This window comes from Betta splendens, chromosome 8 (genome assembly GCF_900634795.4).
Source record: "Betta splendens chromosome 8, fBetSpl5.4, whole genome shotgun sequence".
Taxonomy (NCBI): Eukaryota; Metazoa; Chordata; class Actinopteri; order Anabantiformes; family Osphronemidae; genus Betta; species Betta splendens.
The window spans coordinates 10,659,458-10,673,713 of NC_040888.2; the positions used below are offsets into that span (position 1 = coordinate 10,659,458).

General features: G+C 48.1%; 1 protein-coding gene across 5 annotated transcripts in view; it reads right to left on the reverse strand.

Annotated features, from left to right (window-relative positions):
• Window positions 1-14,256, reverse strand: part of asic2 (acid-sensing (proton-gated) ion channel 2) — a 179,850-nt gene that overhangs the window by 44,312 nt on the left and 121,282 nt on the right. The gene's annotated exons all lie outside the window — the stretch shown is intronic.

Sequence of the window (14,256 nt, forward strand, 5' to 3'; positions counted from 1 at the left end):
CCCACTCCTTCCCCCCGTGGACGTTGGCCACAGCTGAGCCTCACCCGTTGGCATTTCTAATTGGCTCCTACTGCATCTGCTCAGAATCTGCGATAAGCAGATAGGACAACATGCGGCTAAACGGTTTGAATGAACCACTGACGAGTGGCGGAGCGAGCGCGAGGACGGCTCAAAGCTCTGGGGTGAAGGAGGAGCGACATCCAGCCACTGGAGAGAAGCTTTTCACTGAGCTGTGATCCACGAGACGCCAAACTACAGGCTCGTCTTCAGCTGCCATCGCACTTCGCTCCCGCACTCACACAACTGCCTCCTCCACGGCTGCACAGTCATTTTTCACATTTTCATAGTCACGCTTTCATCCTGCTCCGGTGCTTCACTTTTCTCTCTCGACCTTTTATTGCACTTTTGCGAGTGCAGCACTTGTTTCATCATCTTTAAGAGCGAGGCCTGTTAATAATTAATCCGTTTTGACAGGGACAATACCCTAAAGCATCGTTGGAGATGCAACCAGCATACGTCTCCGAAAAAATAATAAACATGAACTACTAGTGAGGAGTAGCGGGCGACTGCAAAAGTCAGTTCTGAGGCTTCTCTTCGAGTCTGAAAGTGCAATGCCACGGTCCAGCGGCGCCGTCTTCCCACTTGGCTGGAGCACAGAGCCCAGCTGTGTGGGAGAGGCCCGGCGCTCCGCGGGTCAGGACCGGGCAGCTGGTCGGGGCAGGAGCGGGTGCTGCGATACTTCCTGCGGTACCGGCCGCCGCTCCATCTTGCACCGACGTTCAGAATGTGCTCGGTTCAAAGCGACTGCAGCGCCGAGGTCGCGGGGTTCCCCCACATAATCCATGGAATCCGCAAATAATAAAGAAGACTGGCAGCTGAAAGAGGGATATTGTGCCTTGATTTGAGGCCTTTAAGTAAAAAAAAAAACAGGAGCATAAAAGTAATAAAACTGCTCTGAAGTTTTCCAAATGAGCTTTAGATATAAGGGAAGAAGTTCTCAGCTGCAGAGATGAAACTTCTAAAGCCACTTAACGTCTTAGAGGCAGAGAAAGAGATCCTGCGTCGCATCTCTCCCTGCGGAGGAGCCATTATTCATTTACATCCGTCAAATGTACGACACAGGCTCCGTTATTAGCTGCTTAGTTATTAATGCTCAACTCCTTTGTGTTTATCAGCCCGGTTTCTATGACAATTAACTTTATTATAGCCTTATTATAGCTTCATTTCATCAGATATGTCACAATTGTCTTATAAGAAATGATAATAATAATAATTACATTTACGTTGATCTAAACTGCGTTTTCATTAAACAAAAAAAGGGTGAAAATAAGTCACCGCTGCTGCTTTTCCGAGCGCGGCCCTGAATCAGCTCTGCTTCCCGTTAATAAAGACCAACCTGCGTGTCCGTGGTATTCTGAGCGTGGCCAGCTCATCAGCCTCGGCCAAAATACATGCACACGCTGATGTGAGAGCCCTCAGGAGGTTGTTATGTGCGTTTCCTACAGGCTCGCTAGTTACAGTGGTGCTGCTATTAATAGATTATGATTCCAGGAGTCAGCTAGAGCTGCTAGTCAACAAATGCTGCGGGTGAGGATTTATTCACGCCGCATATTCGTGTGTGTGGACGCTGCTGTGTTTAAAGCAGTTTTAATGTCTGCTTTGCAGTAAGTATCAAGCTCCTCAAATGAGTCTTTTTTAAAAAGGTCCAAAACTCTGCATCACACACTCAAATCACCCAGTCGCACCAGGGCTGTGCATTATTCACAGGGTCACATCCGCCCCATGTCAGCGCATGGAGAAAAGGGTAATAGAACTAAACACTTTCACACCTGTCAACCTATGTTTTATACTATTTGCATCCAAATAGCAAGTGCCAATCCACGTGCGTAGGTTCAGTGAGGGCAGCGTGCTCGTGTACAGTATGTCTGATGTTACCAGGACCTCAAGAGTCTGACAGGCCTCGACAGCAGCGGCAGAAAGCCAGATTCACACAGGACGTAAATGTCAGGTTTGTAGATGTGGGAGGTGTTACAGGTTAAGTGAGCGCTGCTAAAGTGCAGGATTCAGTCGTGCGCATTACTCTCCAAAATGTTTTGTACCGTTTATTGGATTACTCGACTGATTCGATGCTATTTACAAGTTGGCGTCAGTGTCAGACCCAGAAACAGTCTCAAAGCACAAAGGCCACAGAACAATTTAGTTTGAGTGCTACTGAATGAAACAAAACGCTACTAATTCATAATTAAACTCACCTAAACACCTCCAGAGAAATAAATGTGGTCTAAAAGTGACACTAGTAATCCTAATACCAAACAGAGCAATAATAAGAACTGTGCAGACACACAGTTAAAGCACGGGCTAAAAAGTTCTCGTTCTCCATTTCCCGTTCAGTTTGATTCAATCCAAGGTGAATTATTTACCGCTGCATGTCTCCCGACCCCGTCACACGGTTTGGCTGATGAATGGGCTACGTCCTGAGGCAATTATCCACTGCCAGCGCGAAGGAGGACATCAACTTATTAACTTCTGAGATCCAACAAATTTATTAACCGCCACTAAACGAATGAGCAAGATCTCGGCTTTTCCGTCAACTCTCTTTGTCTGAGGAAACCCAGCTTATAAGACGCCTCAGAACTCTGTGTCCTCGAGTTTAAAGCGGAAAGAAATCGCAAAGGATCGTGCAGTCAGGAAGCAACAGATATACAGCAGCTGTAAATAAAAATAAAACAGCCATTCTTATACTCTCTCAGGGGAAAGATTTAGGGTTTGATATAAATGGAAGCATGAAAGATCGTCACTGTTTGTGGTTAAAGCTTAGATCAGCTGTCGCTAACTAATGCTGAAGCTGTGATTTGAATTACGGGTCAAAGGTCAAAGGTCTGTGAAACTACAATATTATCTAGAAATGACTCACTCATGGTCTCCTTGATCTCCACCTCACTACATAAAGACTAGTACTTACTGCATTGATGCTAAACACTGACTCACATTAGCCACACGTGAACTGGGAGATGCTCCGACATTGATTCATACTGAATCAATCTCAGCGGGAAGGCGATGGCAGACTTCCTCCCCGGCTCTGCAGGTCTGGACAGAGCTGACTGGGACAAAGACTTAGCACAGAGGCGCGGCGCCGCAGGCCTGCTGGGAGGTCAGCGCGAGGGCTGAGGTACTGTAAGGCTGAGGGGCCGCGGTGGAGTTTGGACATGACTGATCAAACACCACCTGTGGCACCGTCACGGCTCAGAAGCAGGAGTGTTCCTGATGCTAACACCAGCTGACATACAGAGAAAAAAAAGAGACGAGGTGGAATATGTGGAAAGGAAATCAGAGCGGAGGAATAAAACTAGAGGCCAAAAGTGTGAAAATGCACATTACTGCCTGTGTGAATACATGGAGCCACTCGAGGAGATGTATTTTCCTGAAAACAGCAACTTTTTCCGACACATATTGAAGGCGACGCGTTCAATCACAGCGCCCGCTTTGATCGTGTCATTAGAGATGGGAGGGGACGCGACGACTCACTGCGACAGCTCCCTGACATCCTCTTTAATTAGTGAGAGCAATTTATTGGGCGCTAATCGTCAGGCAGAAAATAACGCGATACCGCCCATGTGACCGGTGAGACGGCGACGCAACGGCTGAACTCAAATTTAATTTGTCAGCGACAAATGAACCGCTTGACTCAAATAGATGAGTAATTTTTGGGAGTCAGCACAAATAATACAACTGATTACAAATGGAAACGTGAACACAGCGTCAAAAGCGGTCAGATAGATTATTTCCTGCTACATCCTCCGTCCCTCAGGTGAAACAAGCAAAACAAAAGGCAAACTTTCACTGTAGCATTATTAAAACATCATATGTGTAGTCTTTTGTTAAATGATCTTTTGTTATACAGTCACTGTGTAATCAGCGTAAAACGCAATCACAACCGCAGCAAATGATGAAATGCCAGAGCCCCTTTAAACTGTCATCTGCTAAGGGAGCTGTGAAATCAAGCCAATGTGTAATCATCCTGCGTTTTATCAGCTCTGCTTTGGAATTTATGCAGGCGACCCTTCGACCAGACAGGTATTTTAAAGATGGGGGGGGGTCTGGAATACGAATCATTTAAAGCATCATGGCCCTGTAACGTGCTGGGACATACTGGAATGCTGCACTGGAGAAAATGGCGGTTGATATGTGAGCGTTTAAAGAGTCTCCGCTGTTGAGCAGGTCTCTGGAGGCCACAGGCTCCTGTCCTTCAGCAGGACGGCGGGGCCTCCAACGCCTCCGATGTCCTGTCTGCAGATCACACGGCCTGGGGGGAGGTGAGGGGGTGCTGGGAGGCCAACGAGGAGACGCACACCACCCTCAGATCGCGGACGACTGCATCTGATTATATCACATCAGAAGGCGTTTGGTTGCAGTTTGTGTCTGTCCGGCGTCAGTCTAATTAGTGCATCCATCCATTCGTACAGTTTTGTTTCCCGTTGACCTCGGTGTCTTTTATTAGGGAGGTAATTGCGCCCCTGGATGATTCAGAGCCTTTCTGTTGGAAATGTTCGGCTTAATTAAATCTTCATAGAAATTCTCCTCCTTCTTGTTTGTCTTTAAACCTAAACTTTATTCCAGGGCCACTGTTCGGACATTTTTTATCCAGACTATTTGATTAAAACTACAGTAGTTGTGTCCTTTTCTTTACTATATTCCTCAAATCTCCTATATGAGATGTATGCTGCTACTGTATAAACCAATGTCTTCATGGAATATAGGCCCTGCTTACTCACATGTGATTCAACGGGAGCCGTGTGACTGGGCTTCACTGTATGTGGGCCGTATACAACACGAGTAGCACACAGGACTAGCACTGTTTAAAATAGATCAGGAACAATTGCTAAATCTCTCTCCCACCTCTTGTGGCCCCCTGCCAGTGCCGTGGCGCCATAGGCAACCGGCTGCGGAGCCTATTTATAAAAGACGGGCCCGTTCGCTGGCTCCGTCTGAACCTGTACCTGTCAGTGGGTGAAAGGAGGGAGCAGGGCTCTACTTGAATGTTAGGGTTGGATGCTGATGTGAGCGTGTCAATCACACCTGGGTTAAATGCTGCCTGATTATTAACTTGTCACTCTTTGTTGCCAAAACCCCAAAATGGCTGCCTGACGCGGAGGGCGTCCACGTCGGCGCGGAGACGCCGGGACCCATCACAGGGGTTGACGCTGAATGGAAACGGTATCTGCTTCTATGCGTTTGTAAAAGCCAGCCAGACGTCGAGAACGAGTCCGACGCTGGTTTTTCTGCCGGTTCCGTGCATGCAGCATCCACCTTTACCTGCACGCACGCACGCCTGCTTGTTTGTTTGTGTTGCACTCTGCCATATTTACAGTCTGCATGAGGCAGAGACAGGAGGGAGCGAGGAGGTAGATTTAAATTATTTAGCCTGCGTTACTTTGCAGGGAGACAAAGTGCAGGTTCCTCCATACCATGAAGCAGAACCGGCGGCACAGCCGACAGTTTCCCAATTCCCCCGGCTGTTGCTTCGCGGCAGTCTCCCACACGGAGGCTGCACGGAGCAGCAGGGGATGCGCTAATAGGAGGCCGCGTCTCCCTTTATGAAAGACAGGCCGGGGGGATGCGAGTAATGAGCATGTGCCACCTGAGCCCACGTCGCCACGGCGATAACGCCTAACGTGCTGATGAGCCTCTGAGGGCCGCCCACGGAACCACCTGCCGACCCGCGCCCTCCGGACGCCGCCAGAACCTCGCGTCGCTCACTCCGCTCCTTTGAACCCAACGCGTCGCCCCGGACACGTTGGTGCCGACGACAGTCTCGGGTCTCGTTTGGCGAGCGGGGCGGCGTGGGAGCGCGTTTGCAGTGCTGCAATGCTAATGTGGGCTTCCTCTGCGGCGCCGGGCTGGAAAATGTGCATCGCTGCGAGGCCTTCTAATTGCCGTGTGAGGGGAGCGGCTGCAGCATCACACAACACCACACAACAAAAGCATTTTCATGCAAACGGGGACCAACGTAAAGGAGGCAGTAAAACCAGAAAGCTGCTATCGTTTCATTCTCATACCTTCAGATACAAATAATCTGATGCTGACCCTATTTTTAGATAGTTTTTTTCATGCTATAAACTATTCCACACAGTAAGACACACTCATGCACTGACATCATTACCACACGCACACGCACACGCACGCACGCACACACACACACACACACACACACACACACACACACACACACACACACACACACACACACACACACACACACACACACACACACACACACACACACACACACACACACACAGGTTTATTTAGACCAAATCCCAAACCCACTGTCCTGCTGCTATTAAACCCACTTGAGCACTAATTACGTAATGGACCTTGTTATTTCAAAGAAGCGCTGGATAAGATCTCATGAGCACAGAAACGATGGCCAACATGGTGAAAACAAGACGCCCTGAGGGGGGAGAACGGCTAATCTAGGCTGACAGGCACAAACAAGTTGGAGCTAACAGGAATAATTCGCTCAAATATACAGTCAAAGCACAAAAACGCTTCCACTTCATAGTTTGGGGTTCCGCTTGCTTATGCTGAGCAAGTATGTTATTTGCTGCAGCTGCAGCTTATTTCACTCAAAGCTTTATCTCCACTCTTTTGTGCACTCAAATAAAAGCTGGAATACTAATTTCCACACACTACGGCCCAAATAATACCAATACAAATACACTGCAGTAGTGATATCTGTAATATCCATATGAGAGATGTTACTGCTAAGTTTGACTTAGAAGCTAAGTTTGACTTAGAAGCTAGAAAATACAAAATACAATATATAAAGTTTTAAATGGTTACTGCATTTTGGGGGAGACTCCATACACAGGATGTAATGTGCCACCCACTGCACATATCAACACTGAATTATACATGTGGTTATATATTTATTGTGTACCGTTGAACTAGACTGCAGCTGTGGTGAAAGTGTTTGTACAGTAGCAAATTGAATCATTTCCTGTATTTCTTCCTTATTAGCAGGTTGCAGTAGAAGGACTCTGACCTGGACCTTGACCCAGCGCTACGTTTGCCTGAACCCAACCACTAAACACATACCGAACTGAACTGCAAGGTCAGATATTTTTTGCTGGAGAACCTGGATGCTGAACATGTGGACATCCTCATCTTGTTCACAGAAAACGCTCCGAGTTTACTTCCCACCTTCCCCACACACACACACACACACACACACACACACACACACACACACACACACACACACACACACACACACCGGGCTTTGAAGCAGCCTGGGTCGGCACCAGCACAACGGTGAGGCTGCGGTACAATGCGCTGTCAGGTTAGTGGAATGAATCGCCACGATCTGCGTGTTGTACTTCCATTATTCATGAAGGCATTCACATCTGAAGGAGAGGCACAAACAACGTCGAGACATTGTGTTCCATTATTGATGGCACCTCAAGATCTCGGAAAGGTTTCTCTCTTTGATATGTTCCAGGTTAAATCTGGCGCCGCTCGCCTCCCGGTGCCCGCTGCTTTTCTTGGTTGTTTGCCCGTTTTCCTTTCAACTCGCTAAACCGGCTTCGCCCACTTCCTTCTCCGCTGCCCCCCAGAACCGCTCGGACCTGTCTCCGCATGGAGCCATCAAATATTTAAGGTTTACTCAAATCCCAAGGTGAGAAGAATGAACGGGAGTCACGGGCTGATTTAGGCAAATCGACTATATTGTTGTGTAAAATGAGCTAATTAAGGCTGACGGCTATGCCCACTTAAAACACACAGTATCATACTTAATTTTTCCAGCTGCTGCGGCCGACACATCCTGGGGGAGGTGAAAATCCAATACCGCAAAGGCTATAAAATATGAATCTAGTCAGACATCAATAGCGTCCAGTGCAGCACAGTCGACTTACAGACGGGTCAGGGAGGGTCACACGGAACGCACTGTGGGTCTTTGAGTCAGAGATGAAGTCGGTGTGTGAAACGTGGTCGTGTGTGTGCACAGTGTGAAGTATGAGTGTATGTGTGTGAGGTACGTCCACAGTATGTTCTAGCTAAATCAATATTAGCTGAGCTGGGTGTCATTAAAGATGCACAGGCTGAAAAAAAGGCCCCAGGAGAATAGACTTCTATCCTTCTGTTGACGTCTCCTTCCTCCAAATAAAACAAAAACGGGGGTTTTATATTAAATCGCTTTATTCTCGGCTCGGACTCAGACTGCTTCACTTCAGTGTCTGACCCTCAGCAGCGGTTTTCGGGGCACATACGCACCCGAGAGCTGACCGGCAGCTGGCAACACTGCACAGCTCCCCACCAAGCCGCTTGACTGGAGCCGCGGAGGATTAAGTGCTTGCTGAAAGGCACAAAGGCAGCAATAATGAAAGGGGAGAGCGGGTTACGGCTGCAATCTTGTTTCCCTCACCTTGTGACTCCTTCCTAATTTAGAGCTGGAAACGAAAACTAGTGGCGCGTAACGGAACTACTGAATCTGGTTTTGACAGATAGGAGCAGGGAACATAAAAAAATTCCGCCAGCAGGCACATTTCCCGGGTGAAGAGGTAGCAGCATCGCACGCAGGGATCTGATAAAAAAACAGGAAAATAAGATGAAATGGTTGCTTCATTTTATTGCACACAGCTGAGGTGGCTGACACCAGCGTTATTATCTTCAATCGGATCAAGCGCTGTGATGTACGGCAGTAATGCATATCAGCCGCCGAGCTGCGCGGCTCGCATCTGCAACCCGGCTGATTCCGCATTCTCTCCCGGAGCTGCGGAGGCTACTTGCGGCCCCTGCTGCCGAGCCGCAGTTTGCCCCCGAACAGCCTCTGGGCTCCGATAATCCCCGCAGATTCACACCACCAGCCCAGATACCGGCCGACCCGGGGAGGGAAGCAGGCGCGGGAAGGTTGGGAGTGGGAGGGGGGGGCGAGCGAGCTCTAGTAACTCCAGGCTGACGAGACCCCCCCCCCCCCCCCCCACACCACCCCACAATCCCAGAGTCAAGAGTGTGAAAACAAAGCGTGGGATGTAATGAATAGGGAGGATGAGCTTAGGCTGATTCATGTCAACCCCGGCACAGCGTTCGCGCATGCCGATGTTTGCAACGCTTTCTACAAACTTTGGCAATTAACTGAAAAATACAGAAGAAAAGGAAATATGGCACTTGGTCCCTTGGTGGGTGAGAGGCAATCTGCTGGAGACGTTGGCTGCAGATACACCTATAGTAGAGTCTGATTGTGGTTCTGTCACATGGTTAAATGCTCCTCTATAGAGCCGCACTGAGCTCCTGTTGCACCCTGGGAAAGCACGGCGCCTGCTGCTGCCTCCAAAGCAGCTGACTCCCTCTGCTTCCTCACCGTCAAACCTCGACACCGCTGCCGAGACTCCTCCACCTAGAGGCGTTTCTCACATCCGATTAGAACTTTTTGCCGGCACGCTCCTTGGGAACACCCCAAACATCACCAAAACGCTCTCTAGACACGCTAAACATAATCAGAGTCAGAGTCTACTGCATATTCATACATTCTAAAAGCTGATGAGCTCAGATCTATCAGGATGGGACCCGCTGAGGCACAGTTGCGCTACCTGCTTAGTGGAAACCTTCTGTAGTGTGTCTTCTTAATGGTTTGCTTTCAATTTGACGAGATGAGATGGAAACTTAGGCACCGGCTCATTCTCTTTAAATTTAATTTAAAAAAGGGATCATTTCCTGTTTTTAAAAGGTGCTTTTGTCGACGTTAAAAACTCATCCATGGCTTTAATGGAGTTATTAGTGCTTTGTCTATAAAGCCGAGCAGGTTTCAGTTCTGTGTGTGTTATTGTCTTTTTTGTTTACTTTATAATTTCTGAAAGTTGTACAATCGTTGCCCATTAAAATACTCGTCCTCCTGGAATACACACAACAGAAAGAAGAAGAAGAAGAAGAAGAAAGAACTACAGTAGTGTCAGTGGGTGTTTTGTTGCCTGAAGGTCCGTGTAGGAGCGTCCATATCTTTAGCAAAGTATGGAAGTATGTGTGTGTGTGTGTGTGTGTATGTGTGTGTGTGTGTGTGTGTGTGTGTGTGTGTGTGTGTGTTTGGGGGGGGGGCAGGAGACGAGCCGCGAGGGAAAAGGCTGATGGTGACACTCGGGGTCAAGCATGACGTTTGTTTACTCTTCAAATACCACAAGCGATGTCTCCGTCCCGCTTGCGTCTCATCACCCATGACGCTCATCTGGTGCGTTTAATCCCAGGATGACATTCATAGCAGAGATCAGCATCCATCAGCCCGCTGTTCAACCGTCAACCTTTTACAAGTCCTGTGTTTTATGCATCAGCAGCCTGTCATAAATACTAACCAGGGGTAATCTCCCCATCTGCATTCAGCTCCCGCCCTGCACTGTGAGATTAAGGTGACTTTTCACCACAGCCCACAGCTGCGTGTACTGTACGGGCTGTGGCATATCAATGGCCAGCACAGAGGCCATTCATAATAAGATACAGTACTGTTATGGCTTTTAATACAAGCTGGAGCTCAGTGAGGCCACTTGCACAATTTGTTCTCCATAGTGAAATTGGATTTTTGGCGCATGGCGTGGCGAGCACAGGACCCCCTTAGTTAATGACACTGCTGTGTTTGGAGCCCACTCATACTCATTTTGAGCCAGATCAATAACTCTGGCCTCGCTTTGCACAGAACTATTGAAAAGGTGAGTGAAAGAGCCGCAGTATTCCCTAATGAGCCCCCCCCCCCCAGACGTCATGGGGATTGACCTGGCTTTATGGTCACTCAGTCGCTTTGCTCCATTTATACGGTGGACGTGGGAGGCAAGACATAAGAGGAAGTCAACAGATGGGGCAGACTCCAGTTCTCCCACAGCACCGACAATAAAACTGCATAGATCTGGTGTGTCTGAAAATAAGAACACAAAGTCCAGAAACAGGTTGAAACAGGCTGGCTGATGATTTAGATTATTTATTTCCAAAGGCTTTTGATCCTAAGGTTAAAAATAAATATGAAGACTTTGAATGAATGAATGAAAATGTGACACACAACAGCAAACAAGCAGGCATCTGCGTCCATTCCTGCTTCCACTAAGTCAGAACTGAGCTGGGTATTACTTAAACCCCAAACTGAAAGTCTGCATAATTTATAGGCGCAAAATGAAAAAATGGAAATGAAGCCAAACTGAAACAATGGGCAGAAAAACATTACAGAAGATTTTATGACTAAGTGTAACAGCAGAGCAAAGGAGTTCTGAATTTCACTGCCTGCAGATAAACGTTGCCCATAAACCACCTTTCCCAGGTTTACTTTAAATTGTCACACTATTATCACACAAGCGCATGTGCACAGATGCACATAGTGGAGCCAAACAGACTGAACTGTAAATGCACCAGCGATATATTATCTGAATTTAAGTTGATACGGTCAATTTGTTAGTCACGCCGGTTTGAGTATTTACACATCCAGCAGACAGCAGCATTAGCATTCGTGTGGCGTCGTGTTCCTGACAACCTAATGAGCGCTGGTCTCCTTTCTAATCTCCTTTCTACTGCCAGGAATAATATCTGTCTGGTTTCCGTCTCGATGCAGACCAGCTACAATTAGGATTCGGCGCTTAACTAAAACAGAAAATTAGTTTCCCGTAAAGCAAAACAAGGTGAAGAACAATAAAATGTTCTTAGAATTCTCAGTCAGGCAGAATATGTCCAAAGACAAACCAAGAAAATGTTAGAGGAGCAAGAAAACCAGCAATAATATAAAAAGACTCATGTAAAGAACAGCTTCAACTTCCTGCACTGTGAATTCTACAGCCAACGTGTTTCATCTGTCCTGAAGCTAACTTTATGTACAACACCTCCTCTGTGCTATAGGTGCTGAATGATGCAAACCTGTCTCCACTGTCTCTAACAGAGCGGCTCATGAGAAGAAAAGAGCCCTACACACGAACCAACCAACCAACCAACCAACCAACCAACCAACGGGTTGCAAGATGAGGCGATCCGATTTATCTAAGATCGATCAATAAGTCATCAATAAGTTAACTTACCAAAGCAAAAGGAGAACAATACGGCTAAATCTGACACATAAATCACTAACAGCACAAAGGACACAACATCAGGCCAGTGGTGTGGCTCTGTTCGACATCGAGCTGATGCATTACAGTGTCCAGGCACAGAGCGTCACCCTTTATTCCTGCCGCGTCCGGAGCGTGATCCGAGCGCGCTTTCATTGGTCATTCCAGGCACACTCATCCAGGCCTCGTTGGGGCTGCACGCGTAAGGTGGAAACCGGCATCTGAGCCTCGGAGGAATGGGCTTCGCTGGCTTCTTGATAAGACTTCACTTCCTGTACTGTACATTTCACTGCGAACGCTGTGGTTGCCCCCCTCTCCGGCGCTTCCACCCCCTGGAGCGAATGCGGCTGCGAGTACATCACTACTGGAGACAGTGGGGGCAAGAAAGACCACTATAAACCACAGCATAAAGCTAATAGATATATTGATCAGGGGTCTAGTCCTTCCCATTTACTGTGGAACAGTAGATCCAGCCCATGGATCCGTGTTGCTGCAGGGGGTTGGGCAGAGCTACAGTACAGGACCCATTTATATTTCCAACCAAAAACACGCTTTCTGTCTACGCCACCTCTCCCTCCCGGCTTCTGGCGGCACCCGCCTCCCTCCCTCCCCCTTTCTCTCCCCTCTGCTCGGCAGTTCAAAGCCTCCTCTGTGCGCCTAAGCTCAGAACAACCATTATTAAAGCTGGATTTCCCGCATACTCGCCAAGACAATGGAGGGCAGACGACGACGACGCCGCCGGTGCGCACGCGGAGCGGCGACTCGTGCTCGTTCGCTCAGGTTTTGCGTACGCGCGCTCCTTATCCTTCATTTTATCTGGTGGTTGCAGCGGCGCCGGTCCTCGAGTGACAGCGCTGTAACTGCAGTGATAATGAATAGGCCTCGGGGAGTCTTTGCTGACTTGCAGCAGCAGGCTAATGAGATTAGCAAAACCACTAAGGGCCCGTTAGCGGCATAAGGCCCCCTACGAGGCAGAACACGATGGAGGAAGTGGCGGGGAGCGGGCCATGAACGTGGGCCCACTCTGATCTGCAAAGGAACAACTAAAACCTCCAGAATGTGGTACAATTACATATCCTAAAGCCTAAGTGCTGCAGAACTACTAACTACTATTGCAGCAGTGCCTCGGTCCTTCTGCTCTGCATAACAAGCAGCCTGGTTCATTCTAACACAAAACACAGTGCAGCACATACGTTCATGCTACAAGCTCCACATTAGTATTACTCATTACCTTTAAAAATGACCCGCGAGTACTCAGGGGGCAAAGCCGTTGCATCAGCAAACACTTCCAACGCCGCACGAAGCAGCTGAAATCTAAATTCACCAAAGAAGCAGGACGTGTCTGACCGCATTAAAACGGATGTGACAGCTAATGGATGCTGGCTGGAGGGCACGGTTCTGATTAAGTATTTCATTTGCATGGGAGTGGGCTGATGCACCTTGTCTTCTGCTGACAGAGGGCAAAAGACAAAATAGGTATCACCACCCACCAGAGATGGAAAAGCTAATAAAAACCATCCGGTTTGACTGGAGCCGTCGACCGTGAGCCTGTGAGTAGTGCAGCCAGACATGGAGACAACTTCATGCTTGGCTAAGTGACGTATTTTTAGCCTTCAGTCGCCAATCATCAGCGTTTTCAGCTGACCGGGGTAAACCTTTAGTTTTGTTTCATTTGACTAAAGGCAACACAAACGAGGCAATCACTCGTCCAGCGACGCCATTCAAATCACGCACCATGAAATTTTAGCGTACTAAAGTAAATGTAGACTCCTCGTCCACCGCTCGCTGCTCACGGGAGCGATGAGGTAAAAATAAAAAGCCCTCAGAGTGGACTTGCGATGTGATCCTGCTACGCACAACTCCGACAAAATCAGCGCTGACAGAAATGATTGGTCGCCGAGAGTGCGGGAGCTTTAAAGATAGAAGTCGGAGTCGCGGCTGATTTGATTACACCTGTGGTGCCTGGAAGTAACAGCGCTTACGTTCCATGAATAACAACCTAATCCTAAACAACCACCCTACTTCATGATCCCAGCGACCCACGATACAGAACACCCACAAAAACCACAGTTCTGATTCAACTGAAGACAATTAGCCACTAATTTGCTGCCAGTCTACGAAACTCGCTGGACTCGGATACTCAGAAGCAGCAGTTTCCGTTCGCCTCCTCTGCTCTTGTTTGCAGCCGCGA